At 37.8% G+C, this 13,272-nt stretch overlaps 2 protein-coding genes across 7 annotated transcripts in view; one reads left to right on the forward strand and one right to left on the reverse strand.

Annotated features, from left to right (window-relative positions):
• The window catches only part of tfpia (tissue factor pathway inhibitor a), a 1,059,262-nt gene that overhangs the window by 726,050 nt on the left and 319,940 nt on the right, over positions 1–13,272 (reverse strand). The window lies entirely within an intron of this gene.
• Positions 1–13,272, forward strand: part of pcbp3 (poly(rC) binding protein 3) — a 78,722-nt gene that overhangs the window by 40,878 nt on the left and 24,572 nt on the right. The window contains exon 1 of one of the 6 annotated variants that reach the window (XM_079820832.1): positions 4,901–5,409. The exons of 4 other annotated variants lie outside the window; for them this stretch is intronic. The gene's annotated coding sequence lies outside the window, so the exon portion shown is untranslated. Of the gene's footprint in view, positions 1–4,900; positions 5,410–13,272 lie in introns of those variants that run through there. One more of the 6 variants, XM_079820835.1, reaches the window with a different exon arrangement.

The raw sequence follows: 13,272 nt of genomic DNA on the forward strand, positions 1-13,272 counted from the left end.
GGGAACAGTTTGGGGATGGCCCCTTCCTGTTCCAACATGACTGCGCACCAGTGCACAAAGCAAGGTCCATAAAGACATGATTGAGCAAGTTTGTGCAGGCCAGTTAAGTTCCTCCAAATCAGAGTCCTGACCTCAACTTGATAGAACACCTTTGGGAGGAATAAGAGCAGAGACTGCGAGCCAGGCCTTCTCGTCCAACAGCAGTGCCTGACCTCACAAATGCGCTTCTAGAAGAATGGTCAAAAATTCCCATAAACACACTCCTAAACCTTGTGGAAAGCCTTCCCTGAAGAGTTGAAGCTGTTATAGCTGCAGAGGTTGGGCCAACTCCATATTAAACATACCGATTAAGAATGGGATGTCATTAAAGTTCATGTGCATGTAAAGGCAGGCGTTCTAAAACCTTTGACAAATAGTGTATCTGCAACATAAATCTTCCCACAAGCTCCCAGAAATATGAGAGAATATCTGTGAGATGCAACAGACCAGCTCTTTTCTAGACAGGAAATAGGAGAGTCTCTACTGAATAATTAGTTTGTTCCTCAAAACTCTGTGACTGAGAGCAGAGTTTTTTTTTATCATTCTTGCCTTCTCGACAGAAAGCAAATATGATATCTTACTCACAACTCCCCTGAGACAAACGTTCAGACACTGATGAATGCATGTTGATTTATTTAGACTTGTTCTACAGGCCATTGCAATTACAACCTCGCTGACTTTTGCAATTGTATTATCCTTTTTCAGATTTTTCATTTTTTCAGATAGCAATGTAGGCTAGATGTCAGACTGACCGTTATAAAACATTTTAGATTCTAGCTTAATAGTTTGTTTTCTGTATTGTATGTTCAAGTTGCCAGCGTAGACGGTTGCTATGAAGAATAGCCTTAAGTGTGTACAGGGAGAGGGAGTTTGGCAAGAGAACTCTGGGAGAACTTCATCAGTGAGTCGCTGTGACATCTTCCTCGGCCACTTCAGTCCTGTGTCACTGGGTCTCGTCACCCGGCCACATGAGCCGCAGCGTTTGGGCTCCGTGTTCTAGATCAGAGGGGGGGGTGCACACAAGAAGATATAGCACAGGACAGCAAAGAAGGAAAGACCCAGAAGACTCCAGAGGTCTCTCTGAATCACTGGTGCTGTTTGAAGGATGATGAGGCGTTGCTTTAAGGAACGATGAGCCATGTAGTGTGCTGTTAAGCTGACCTGAACAGACATCTTAGTAGGATGGACCACATTAACATGCAGCGTCTCTTTCCTCCTGATACACAGTTCTTTTGCATTACACTTATGTGATTGGCTTTTGCTTTTGCATTTTTCGTTGCATTCAAAATATATACCCTGGCTTCTTAGATGAAAGCTTTCTAAAGTGTTTTCCCTATATTTTATATAGGGTCTTTTTTAGAAGTGCAGTAACACAGCAGAATTCTTTTTTTTTTTTTTTACTCTTAATCTTGTTTCTAGTATGTTTGAATAGTGCTTTGATATAGTGTGTATGAAGCGTACACTAGCGTTCAAGTTTGGGGTCTGTAAGACAAGGCAGCATTTATTTGATCACAAAGATTATAAAACCAGTAATATTATTACATTTTAAAATGTAAATTATTCCTGTGATTGCAAATCGGAATTTTCAGCATCATTACTCCAGTCTTCAGTCACATGATCCCTCAGAAATCGTTCTAATATGCTTTTTTGTTGAAGAAGCTTTTTTTTTTTTTTTTACTATTATCAATGTTAAAAAACACTTGTGCTGCTTAATGCAGTTTTTATTGTGATCCATTTTGCATGATTTTTTGACATGTAGATAGAAAAAAACAGCCTATACTCGAAATTTAAATGTTTTATAGCATTACAAAGGCCTTTACTGTCACGCTTGATCAATTTAACGCATCCTTGTTGAAAAAAAGAAAGTCAGTTCCCTCTGTAACACTGCATGCAATTCATATGCCAGTGTTGGCATTCATTCTTATTGCTGCTTGTCTCTAAATAAATTGCCTTTTAAAGAGCAGCTTGCATTCTTGCATCCGCAATAGAAGGATTCAAGTTTCATTCTGTGTGTGTGAAGTTTTGATGGTAAACTTTACACACAGACCAAATGATGGCATCATAGTGAAGCTGTTGTCGTCTCTTACTTGTTGTTAGATTTTAGCAGTGTTAAAGGGATAGGTCACTTAGAGGTAAACATTTAATAATTTATTCCCCTCTTTGTTGTTCTAAACCTGTTTGCCTTTCTTTCTTTTGAACACAATATTTTGAATAATGTTTCAACTGTTTTTACCCACACTGAAGTCAGTGTGATCAAAAATTACTTATTCAAAAACATCAGTTTTCCACAGAAGAAAGTCATACAGGTTTGGATCAAAAATATTTGATGAACATCAAACATATGCCAATTCTTGATAGGTATATGAGAAACCTTTCTAGTTGAACATGGATAGTTGGAACATCTTCAGTTGTTCATATCCACTTAATGGGAACAAATATCTTGAAGTATTCATAAACAAAATGGTTTAGAAGAAAAGTCTATCTCTCAGGGCAAAGAGAAAGAATGAAAAAAATCCCTTAAATGAAAGGTTCTCCCAAACATCAAAATTATATTTCCATTTACTCCCCCTCATGTAAACTACTTGCTTGGATTTTTGAAGAGGAGCACTTAATGAAAATGAGTAGGTATGGGTGCTGTCAAGCTTCAAAATGACAAAACAACAACAAACAAACACTATAGGATTTTTATAAAAGTGGACTATGATTTGCTCTGTATTCCAAGTCTTCTGAAGTCATACAATGGTCTTGATGAACACATCGATGTAAAGTTATTAATTATACCTGGTCCTTCACCCTACCTCTCAAAGCAAATATGGCACCTGTTTGACATCAGGTGTCTTTAGTCTTTTTATATTCTTCAATATCTACAAAATATTCTTAATTTTTTTTGTTACACAAAAGAAAGAAAGTCACAGGTTTGGAATGACATGAAGGTGATTTTCTACTTTTTTGGTTGAACTATAAAATTATTCTGCGCCATATCAGAGATGTAGCATGCCCATGACGTTTTATGTTTTGTACTTTACATGGCCTTGCATGTTTTAGCTTTGTGAATTACAAAGGTTGTTTATGCACCATAAAGGTGACAGTTCCACTCTGAAAGATCCATTTGAAATGGATGTCACAAGCTATTGGTTTTAGCTGCAGGGGTGTCCCATTATTGAAAACTCTCACTGCAACCAAATGGAGGGTCAGGCGAAATTTTCCATTACCTACGTCTGGATGAGAGGGGTGACGTAAAAGCTTTTAGAGCCAGTTCGCAACAGTATGCCTGAGACCTGAGGCAACAGAATTTTCCACTTATCCTCAGCCTGTATGTGTAAAGGTATGGCCAAGGGATACACTTAAACTACAGAATTCCTCCAAACCTCCAGGGCAACGTGTCTTAAGCATCCACTTCCTCTTCTCCCATTCTCTCATTGACCTCGAGCATGTTGAAGCTAGTAGGGTAAGAACCTTTCTTTCCACGGTAAAAAGTAACCCCCGTTGTCACTAATAACGTCCTGAAGAACTCTTTTTGAGGATCTGAGTGGAAAGAGATTTTGCTCGAGTGCATAAAATAAGAGGCCGCCGTCATGCGGTACTGGCGTAGGCATTTGCACATTCCCTCTACGCTCATCGGTTTATGGATTTTTCAGACCTCTCGAAGCAAAGGCACTGAGCCAGTACAATGGTCCTCGTGTCATGCAGTCAGTAATGAGCTTCTTAATTAAACCCTGCAGGCTTGTGGCTCAATTAGGGCTTACAGACAAAGTTAAACTGATCAATCCAGGAAGTTCTTACGGCATACGGTAGAAGAGTACTTCTAGAACAAGAGACTGATTTGATGTTCTGTACAACATTTTCAATGTGCTTTCTATGTGATCTTCACCCTTTCAAACTCTTTATGATTGTTGTATCTTTGTCTCCTCGTGCTTGTCATGGCCTATTAGCTGGCCCAATTGATGAGTGTATGATAGACCCAATGCTGGTCCCAAACAACTCCACTGTGCTTCCCACCCCACCCCACCCTTCCTTTTGACCTTGCTGGAGGCAATGGTCGAGTTTACTTATAGGACTAGGCGCATTCACGTTCCTCTCATTTTGCCTACTGTCTTCCATCTCTGGTCCTTACTAAACCCTGAGAACTTCCCTTTTACTGGTAAGGATGCTAAAACGTGTATCTTGGGTTTCTGATTTTGGCTTGCACTTCTCCACAGGAAGCACTTGAAGTTTCTTTCCCTTTGTGAATGTTTGAACGTTTGTCTCTTTGAATTTGTGTTTCTGTTGTCTTCAGTGAGCTGATCGAATTTACCCCAGTGGAGAACAGAAGAAGCACCCGTTTGATGGGTCTCAAAGTTAAATGCTTTCGAGTTGATGTCTTAGGTTTGTCTTAACCTCAGGAGTACCTAGATTCTCATTTGTTGGCATACTGAGCTTTTTGTGGCTTTTTAAGACCTCTTTCAAAAAGGCTTTCATTTATTTGTCTCGGTAACAATTTTTAGTTCTGGTAAATGAGTTGTGATTCTGCAGGGTTTTAACCTCAATGATTCATGATTAATTCTGCCGGTCAACTAAAGCGAATTAGCCAAGGGTTTGTAATCCAGATTGTGCCAGCGCAGCTCCCCGTAATTCCTCACTCTTCCAGATTAAAATGGCTGGTAGACACAATGACTGTCAGATATTGTGATGTTGATCGAAAGCCACCCCTCACCCTGCTAAAACCTCTTGGTTTTCAGGCCATGTCTGTTCGCCTGTTTTTATTGTTCATGCCATTCAAGCTCTGAAAAAATTAGGACAGAGTGGGGTGAGGGATAGGTAGAAGGGGCATGGAAGCATATGAAGGTTGAAGTTTAAATATCACAACAGACAAGTACACAGTGTAATGACAAAAGGAACTGATGAAAGAGTGTACAGATGGTGACCAGACACCCTGGGCTGGACCAGACTGCAGGAATGGGCATGTACAGTGGTGGGTACAGCTTCGCTGACGTGTCGCCCGCTGGAGATACCCAGACGGCTGGAGTCTTGGGTGCCGATTCCACCCCCAATACCCCTGGGGCTGCTCGCTGAGCGTAGTGGGACTTCTCTAGCCTCAAAAACCTTTACTTCAGCCCAAGCGGTGATAATGCTGTCGACAAACAAGGGACTGCTGCAGTGAAATTTGGATTTAGGCGTTTTTTATTTTTTCATTTTGCGCATTGTATCCGGCGAGGGATCACGTGTCCAGCGCCTTACCCACATGACCTCATACCAGGACCAATCAAATTGTGTCATTCCATTGGGGCTGAGCGAGAGATCGCTGGAGAAATCATTTTCCCTCTGTGGTTTTTAATTTCAGTCCTTTCCGAACATCGATATTGGTGGCCATCGGTTAGGAGCTCTGTGAAGGTAAATCTTTTTACGTTTTCAAGTGTTATTTTTGGCATATGTTTTGAGATAACATTGTTGCCTGGTCAGTTATGATTGGCCTTAAGAAACGGCATTCTGCTTGTTCGTTCACGGAAAAAATTTACCTTACGGTGTCTATTGAAGATGTTCCTTTGGAATCTTCCATTGGAATCATTCTTCTAGCCCCAAGTTTCCTAATCCTAGCAGTTATGGACTATTCATGGGCCATTTAACATTAAATTTACATCTGAAGAATTTATTGAAACTGTAGGAAGTATGTGCTGTTGTAGTTTAAGCCAAGTAGCTTGTGATATTTTGAAGTGATTCGCTTTATTTGCTGTTTGTGTTGTATCCGTATATTGTTGGACAATGCTCTGTATGCCGCAGACAGTATGGCGTGAAGGATTGTGACTTGTGTGTCAGTCTCAGTTGCGATTCCGACCTTGATGGCAGTTCGTAGCATTTAACGCTGCTCGGCCCTTTGATTAATGCTTCTAGAGAGGTACACAATTTTGCTCATCGTCGTTACTTCAATTATCGTCATGGGTTCTTTATCTGTCACAATGAAGCAGAAGCAATTTCATCCTAATAAACTATTGGTATGGAGTCACAAACGTTTTTACAAAAATGTTTAAGGTTATTCTGAACCCCGGAGAACCTTAAGAGGTTTAATTTGTGTGTTTATATTGTCACGATACCATCTTCCCAACATGTCTAATGGATTATTGGTGCCATAGAATTTTCTCATTCAAGGGTTGAACATTGCACTATAGTCTCTTTAGAAAATGCAGGCAGTTTATTTGCTGATATGTACTGAAACGACTACAAAATGCCGGGTTAATTGTGCTTTCTACCAGCATGTCGATGATTTCAGAAATGGTTTTCACTGTGATGCCTGGAGACGACCAGAGGTGTCTCCATTTAGCATTTCGGCACTTTCGATTAGTAGGCCGTTAGCCTAGCATGGGTCATTGTTACCGATATCCCGAATCTCAGATCCCTGGATCGGTTTTGCTTGATCTTGCATTGGCATTGCTGGGCGACTGAGCTCTTGATTATAATTTGGGTTGAGATCCAGGCAAGGGCGACTGATCAAGGCTGACAGTTTTCGAGCCGCCTGTCAGGCTGAGTAGGGGAGGGTGCCCCTGCAGACACACGTACTGCAACAAAAGGCTCTTCTAGAGTTGTTCACATAAGAGTGTTCATGCGCCCCCTCCTCCCTTATAACACAACGCCCAGCCGAAGGGACCCCAGCCCTGGTGATGCTGCATACCCACGGGGAACGTGTGTGTGCCAGAAAACCTACATTTTGTTTTACAGTGAAAAGATGCATCACTTGGTTTTGTGTGCTTGTACTGCATGATTAGGAAATCAATATTTGGACGAGTGGCCGTTTTAATCGATACATTTCTCATGAAAGATTTTGATTGGGCAAACTACTTTATCTATATCAAGAACTGTGATTGCTCATTTTGTGCGTGAGCTGGAAATTCAATAAAGGAAAATGAAGACTTAGTCTTAATCAGTAGTTTTTTTGGTTATTCATTATGTGAACTGGAGTATATGATTTTTAATATTTTTTTAAAAGATAAACTTTTAACTCCAGATTAGGGCTGCAAGCAACAACCATTTTAATAAGCAACTAATCTGTCAATTATTTCTGATTAATTAAATGAATATTCCACATTGCTCTTTTGTTGCTCGCTTTAAACATTAGTAATGCGTATTGTATAATATGTCTATATAATATATTTAAAATTTGTTATAAAATTTATAAAATATTTTAATAATGATCTTTTTTATTTTTATTGATAATTTAATGTGTTTAATAAAATAAAGAGATTAGAACTATAGTTTTCTTGTAAGGATCTTGATTTATTCATATATTATTATAAGTTATTGTTCACATAAAAATGTCATTACTTGCTTTAAATATTGAGTTTCAGGTCATTTTTAACCCTTTTTAATTATAAATATTATTTGAACTGTTTTTCTTTCTATTGAACTAGACAATGCAACACACCCGATCTGAACATGGGTAATTCCTAAAATACTTAGTGTTATTCCATTTGTGGTGCACCCATCCTGTCATCACAGAATCACAATCTGAAAATGCAGTTTACATTTATATTAAAACGTATTGTGGCATTAAGTACAAAATACAGTATTTGACATTCATACTGTAAACTGAGTTGTTCCGAAAGGGTTCATAAGTTCATTCTGAGTATTTTATGACAGTTTAGGATGAAAGCAAGCACTTTCTTCAGTCAAATTCTCCTTATGGCGTGGAATTATGGAGAAGGCTTATGGCCGGTTTATGTTCGAATGTAATGACTGCCTTGGAGGATTAGGGAAGGCCAGATGATGGTGGATATACTCAGATTATATTTAGCATTTTCCTCTTGCTCCTGTTATATTGCTTTGTGCATTCTGTGTTTATAAAATTGCAACAGTCGGAATCATGCATCATCTTCCAACGTTATTCTCTCTCTGGATCTCTAATGGCTGCAGATCAGATGCTCCCACCCCGCTCTTTATTCAGAGGTTTTAATTTAATTCCTCTCCACAGTTAGAGCGATGACCCATCAGAAGGACCTCATCACCAGAGAGAATATCCTCTCTTAGCCAAAGCAATCATAATACAGATCTTCAAATCGTTATTAAGGGGACCATTTGCACATATTTTACATTTGTGAACTCTTGTGAACTCTTGTGTTGTTGTTTTTTTGTTGTTGTTGATTATTCATACTTTTCAGTTGCCATATGTTTATTATAATAGAAAATACAGAATGGTTTGTATTGCTCTTGGCATGTATAGAGACATAGACATATTTTGTTTTGTCTATCTTTTTGATCCTGCTGTAAATCTCAGTGGAAGTATTTTGCCGTGGGTTCATAATCCTGTTTGAAATCATATTATTCTGTTGCACTACACATGTAACATTTAATCCTCAACAGCAAATTCTCTTTTTGATTATTGTCATTTTCATGTTGAGCATAAATACTGTTGATTCATTTAAAATCTCTGCATGACCCTTGCGACCGGGCATAGACACATTTTTCACATTTTCTATTCTGTTTTTGATGAAAATCTGTGGAATTGTTTAAATGTAATATGTGTTAAAACTCTTATTGGTGGCTGGAAGTATGATCAAATTAGTTAATTTTTTACACAAACTTTCAAGGGGTGGGGAACACCTTTGATTGACAGGTGAAAATGTTTTATATATTTCTGATATTTTTATCCGTTTTAGATTTTGTATTCATTTTAAATGACCAGATTTGTTGTATTAAGAAGGGCAAAACCAGGACAAAATGTAAAAAAACAAAAAAACAAACACAAATAGTTTAGACAGCATGAACAATTTAATTTGGCTCTTGTTTTGGCCACTCTGAAAATAGTATTTGACAGTCTTTCAGGTCAATGAAGAATGATTGTGCTGCTTCCGCCGCACTATACTGCCGATTATTTCTCCGTTACCTCCCTTCTTCCTGGTTGCTTTTTGTCTCTCATCCTCGTTGCCCGCCCATGGTTGTGATTCTGAGAGCAAAGAGAAAAGACAAACTGCCTCAGGCTATAATTTGCCCTGAAATCTCGCATGAGCCAGTGTCTCCAATAAACACTGTCGCCTCTCGTTAAGCTCTCGCCCTTGATACACTGACAGGACTAGTGATGTGTTTAACACGATAAATCATGGCGCTTGATCTGTCCAGGCCTCTCTGCCAGCCCACTCGTCCGGGGACTTACCCCATTTTTTTTTGCCAGACAGGACCACACTCGCCGTTCTATGTCTTCATGGTTTAGCTTTACCTTAAAGTCAACATGAAAAACTCTATTTACAGGTTCCTCATCTCATTGGTCAATCAAATCAGGTCCCAGCCTACCTTTTTTCCACTTGGAAAAGTATCTTACAATATTTTATAGAAAAGAAAATTAGCTGTGAATGCTATTTTATGTTGACTTTAATTAATTGGTGATCGGGTCTTTGTTGGAAATGAACTTTTTTTTGGAGTTAGACTTTGGTCTTTCCGGTAAAAGTGTTCATTCTGTAGTCACGGAGATAGTAAGAAAGTAAGTAGGGTGCATTAAATGTACGATCTCAGCTCCCTTCAACCCCTCTACAGAAACACAGTAAACCTGCTAGCGATAGTCAGCAGTTTGGATGGACGTGCTTGCATTGACAAATTTTTTTGTCACCCAGTTTTTTTTCCAATAATGTTCATTCACAAAATGTGAACTTTTGTCTGTGTTATTCGTGATAGATGCAACCTTGCACAACATATAACCTAATGTAGAGAATAGATAAACAAAACGGACAACTAAATCATAATTAAATTTAAATTCTCTTATGAAATCAAATTTGAGCATGTTCCTGGTCTTATTGTGCATGTTTATTTATTAGTGCATGCTATTCCAAGGTTTTAATTTTAGTTTTGGTCATCTTTTTGCAAAGTTTCCTTTGTTTGAAACAACTTTCAGCTGACATCACACGTCTTTTCAACCCCTCTCTTCCAATCTGACTCCAATCTGTAATGAAAATTTTTCATTACAATATTCTCATTATCATGATTTTGTCAAAGGAGAAATTAAAGTTACCATATGTAACTTTTGGCCATCTGGCAGTTAAAAAACTAAATTGCATGCACTTTGCGGAAGAACATTGTTTTGGTTGTGCTTCAGAATTGCTTTGTTCTTTCTCATAACTAAAAATAAAAAGAGAGCATGGGCGTAGCTACGGGGTGGCCATGGGTGGCCAGTGCCACCCCAGATAGAATCTTGGCCCTTTGACCCCTGTTGCGCAAGCTTTTTTACGGCTTTAACAGCTGATTTTCCTCAGTTAAAAAGAACTGACACTTGCACAAAGGCCTTGTACACACTCCAGTTGAACTAATTTGTCACTTTACCTATTAATATGGGAAAAATAACAAGCCAAAAGACGCCTATAAAAAGTGGACATGGCAACGCTGAAAATGCGCGCTTGGCGAAGCAACTTTACAAGCATAAACACAAACACACTAGAGCGAGACGCGAACGCAACAGTCAAAAATGTTCTTCAAATGCATGTTTACATAGAAAAAGAATGGAAAATTAGCACAGTGAAATGGAAAAAAACCCTCAAGGTTTAGCCTACAAAATTAACAAATATTATACATGCTCACTCGCACAGCATTAGGTGCTCACATATCCTGTGATAGCACAAAGCAAGCACAGCCATTTGCATTGCATTTTGCAACGAAACGCAAATATAAATGTACACGCCCTTGCATTTTTTTTGTGATGTTTACTGACACCTATAAGCCATTTAATCTGTTTTAGGCTACTCAAGGAGATCTACTGGTTACGGTATATGGAGACTCGTATGGAAGAAAACTTATGCCAGGCAAAAATGCAATCATAGGAACGATTATTCAGTTTAACCAGTTTGTTGAGATGCAGTTACATGAAATCCGTTTTATGTGTGTTCAATTCCACATCCGTTTTAAGGTATTACACGCAGGATATACAGTAATCTTCTCTAGATTTGAAGTTTTTTTTTGGCCACTTCAATAAAATCACTGAGTCTTACCTGGCCACCCCTGAAAATAAGTTCTGGCTACGTTCCTGAATAAGAGAGATTATCAAACTGCTCATAAAACATTCACTACTAGGAGATATAACTAGTTTGGATGAAAAGGATCTCAAGCTGACTAGCTGAAGAAATTACTGTAGATACCCAATAATAGACACAGTGCCTCCACAACCATAATGACCCTTCAGTAGCTAATGCTTTACAATACAATCAAATACAATAAATTAGAGAGCTACATATGGCAATTTATCTCTTCAATAAAATATCTCCATCACCTTTACAACATTTCAAATCCCTCAGTTCTTTTCCTCCGAAAAGCCAAGCCAATGTTGATTCTTGTTTTATTACGAGTTTTGTCGCATTCTCTTTCTGCCAGCAGACTTTCCTCTGTACAGCGTTTTTTTTTTTTTTTACGGGTTTTTGATTCCGGAGGTTCAAGATTTAACATGATCCATGTCAATCTTTCTTACTTATAGTGACAACTAACTTACTTATGGTGACAACTAACCTGCCACTCCCACCTCCATGTAGCCTGAGCAACTTTTCTCTATTTATCAATGTGACGTAAGGCAAGTGACGCATGTACGCAATTTCCTGCTAAAACATACTCATAATTGGCTTACCATAATGAATCAGGGTATGACAAAAACACGTTTTGAAAGAAGAATTGATGATGTATTGACTCATTTAAATGTTGTTAATTTTGAGCAAAAAAAAGTTACATGGTGTACCTTTAAATGATTGCGCCACAGTTGTTTTGTGATTCAGCCAGTAGGGGTCAATAGCTTTAAGCAGTTGACAAATGGCTTGTTTATGCAGTGTTTTTGCTCCTGATGTTCAAGAACAGTTTTTTTCAATTCACATTAATTAGAAATAGAGCCTATGGTCTGAAAAAGCATTTTGATTTATTTTCTCATTGCCGAACTGCTTAAATTGCAGTTGTCATTTTAGGAAGTGGGGTGTTTGGTTGTTTCTGGTTGTGTGGGAGTGAATTGCAGCCTCAGGTTCTGTCTCCTATTATTTTCCCTATTACAAGGTCACACTGTTGTAAGCAATAGGGTCATTATTTTTCTCCTCCTGTTATAGCAGTTATCAAAACAGCAGTTTTATATGTTCTTTAAATATTTTTTTCTTTTGTACACTCCATATATCCACTTATTCTAACCTCCCCTCTGTGGGGAAATCAACCATGGTCAAGAGTGGTGAAGGCATAGCAGTTATTTATCACCTTGAATCTAACATAGTCTATACATCTGTATATTTCTCATATCACCCATGTCATTTGTCTTCATGCATCCATTATTTTTAGAAAGTCCACAGAAGTTGAGATTTTTTGACAAAAATCATTGAGATTTTAGTTATTAAGGGGTAAAGCTGGGTAAAGCTGAGCACCGAGATGATGGAAGTGAAACAATTCTTTATTGGACACTAGCAGCTCAAGGTTCATCTGCAAAATCTAATTTTAACATTGCCATGCTTTAAGGGGCAGAGCAATGTAGCAAAAGGATAGTTCACCCAAAATTAAAGTTCTAAGAATTACTCCCAATCATGTCATTCAAAAACATGTATGACTGGCCTTTACTGTTATTTTAGCATATACTTTTATAGTATTATTGATATTTTGAATTTGATTACATTTTTTATTTAAAAGTTTGTTTGTTTTTATGTGCTTTTGTAATTTTGTTAGTTTTTGTCTTTTATTTCTTAGCTTTATTTTTATTGCAATGTTAATTTGAATCATTTTAGTACTACTGCTTTAACTTATTTTCAGTTAGTTGCCACAAAAAACATTTCTAACATTTCTAAGGGTTCACCCAAAAATGAAAAATTTGGCATTAATTACTCGCCCTCATTTCATTCCAAACCCGTTCATCTCGGAACACAAATGAAGATATTTTTGATGAAATCCGAGAGCTCTCTGATCCCTCCATAGACAGCAATTTAGTTAACACTTTCAAGGCCCAGAAAGGTAGTAAAAACATTGTTAAAATAGTCCATGTGACTCCAGTGGTTCAACCTTAATTTTAAGAAGAGACGAGAATACTTTTCGTGCGCAAAACAAACTAAAATAATGACTTTATTTAATTTCTTCTCATCTGTGTCAGTCTCTTACACATTTTACATAGTAAACACAGTGCAACGGTTCCGAGTTCCATGTCAGAACGCCTGTGAACTAACCCTTTAAGTATTATATTTTTCATCTAATATTTATATTTTATTCAATTTCAGCTTTATTTCAATTAATGAAAGCTATTTTTAATAGTTTTAGTTAACTCTAACAGCGCTTTCTTTT

The sequence above is a fragment of the Gobio gobio genome (assembly GCF_949357685.1).
Source record: "Gobio gobio genome assembly, chromosome: 7".
In the NCBI taxonomy this organism is placed as follows: Eukaryota; Metazoa; Chordata; class Actinopteri; order Cypriniformes; family Gobionidae; genus Gobio; species Gobio gobio.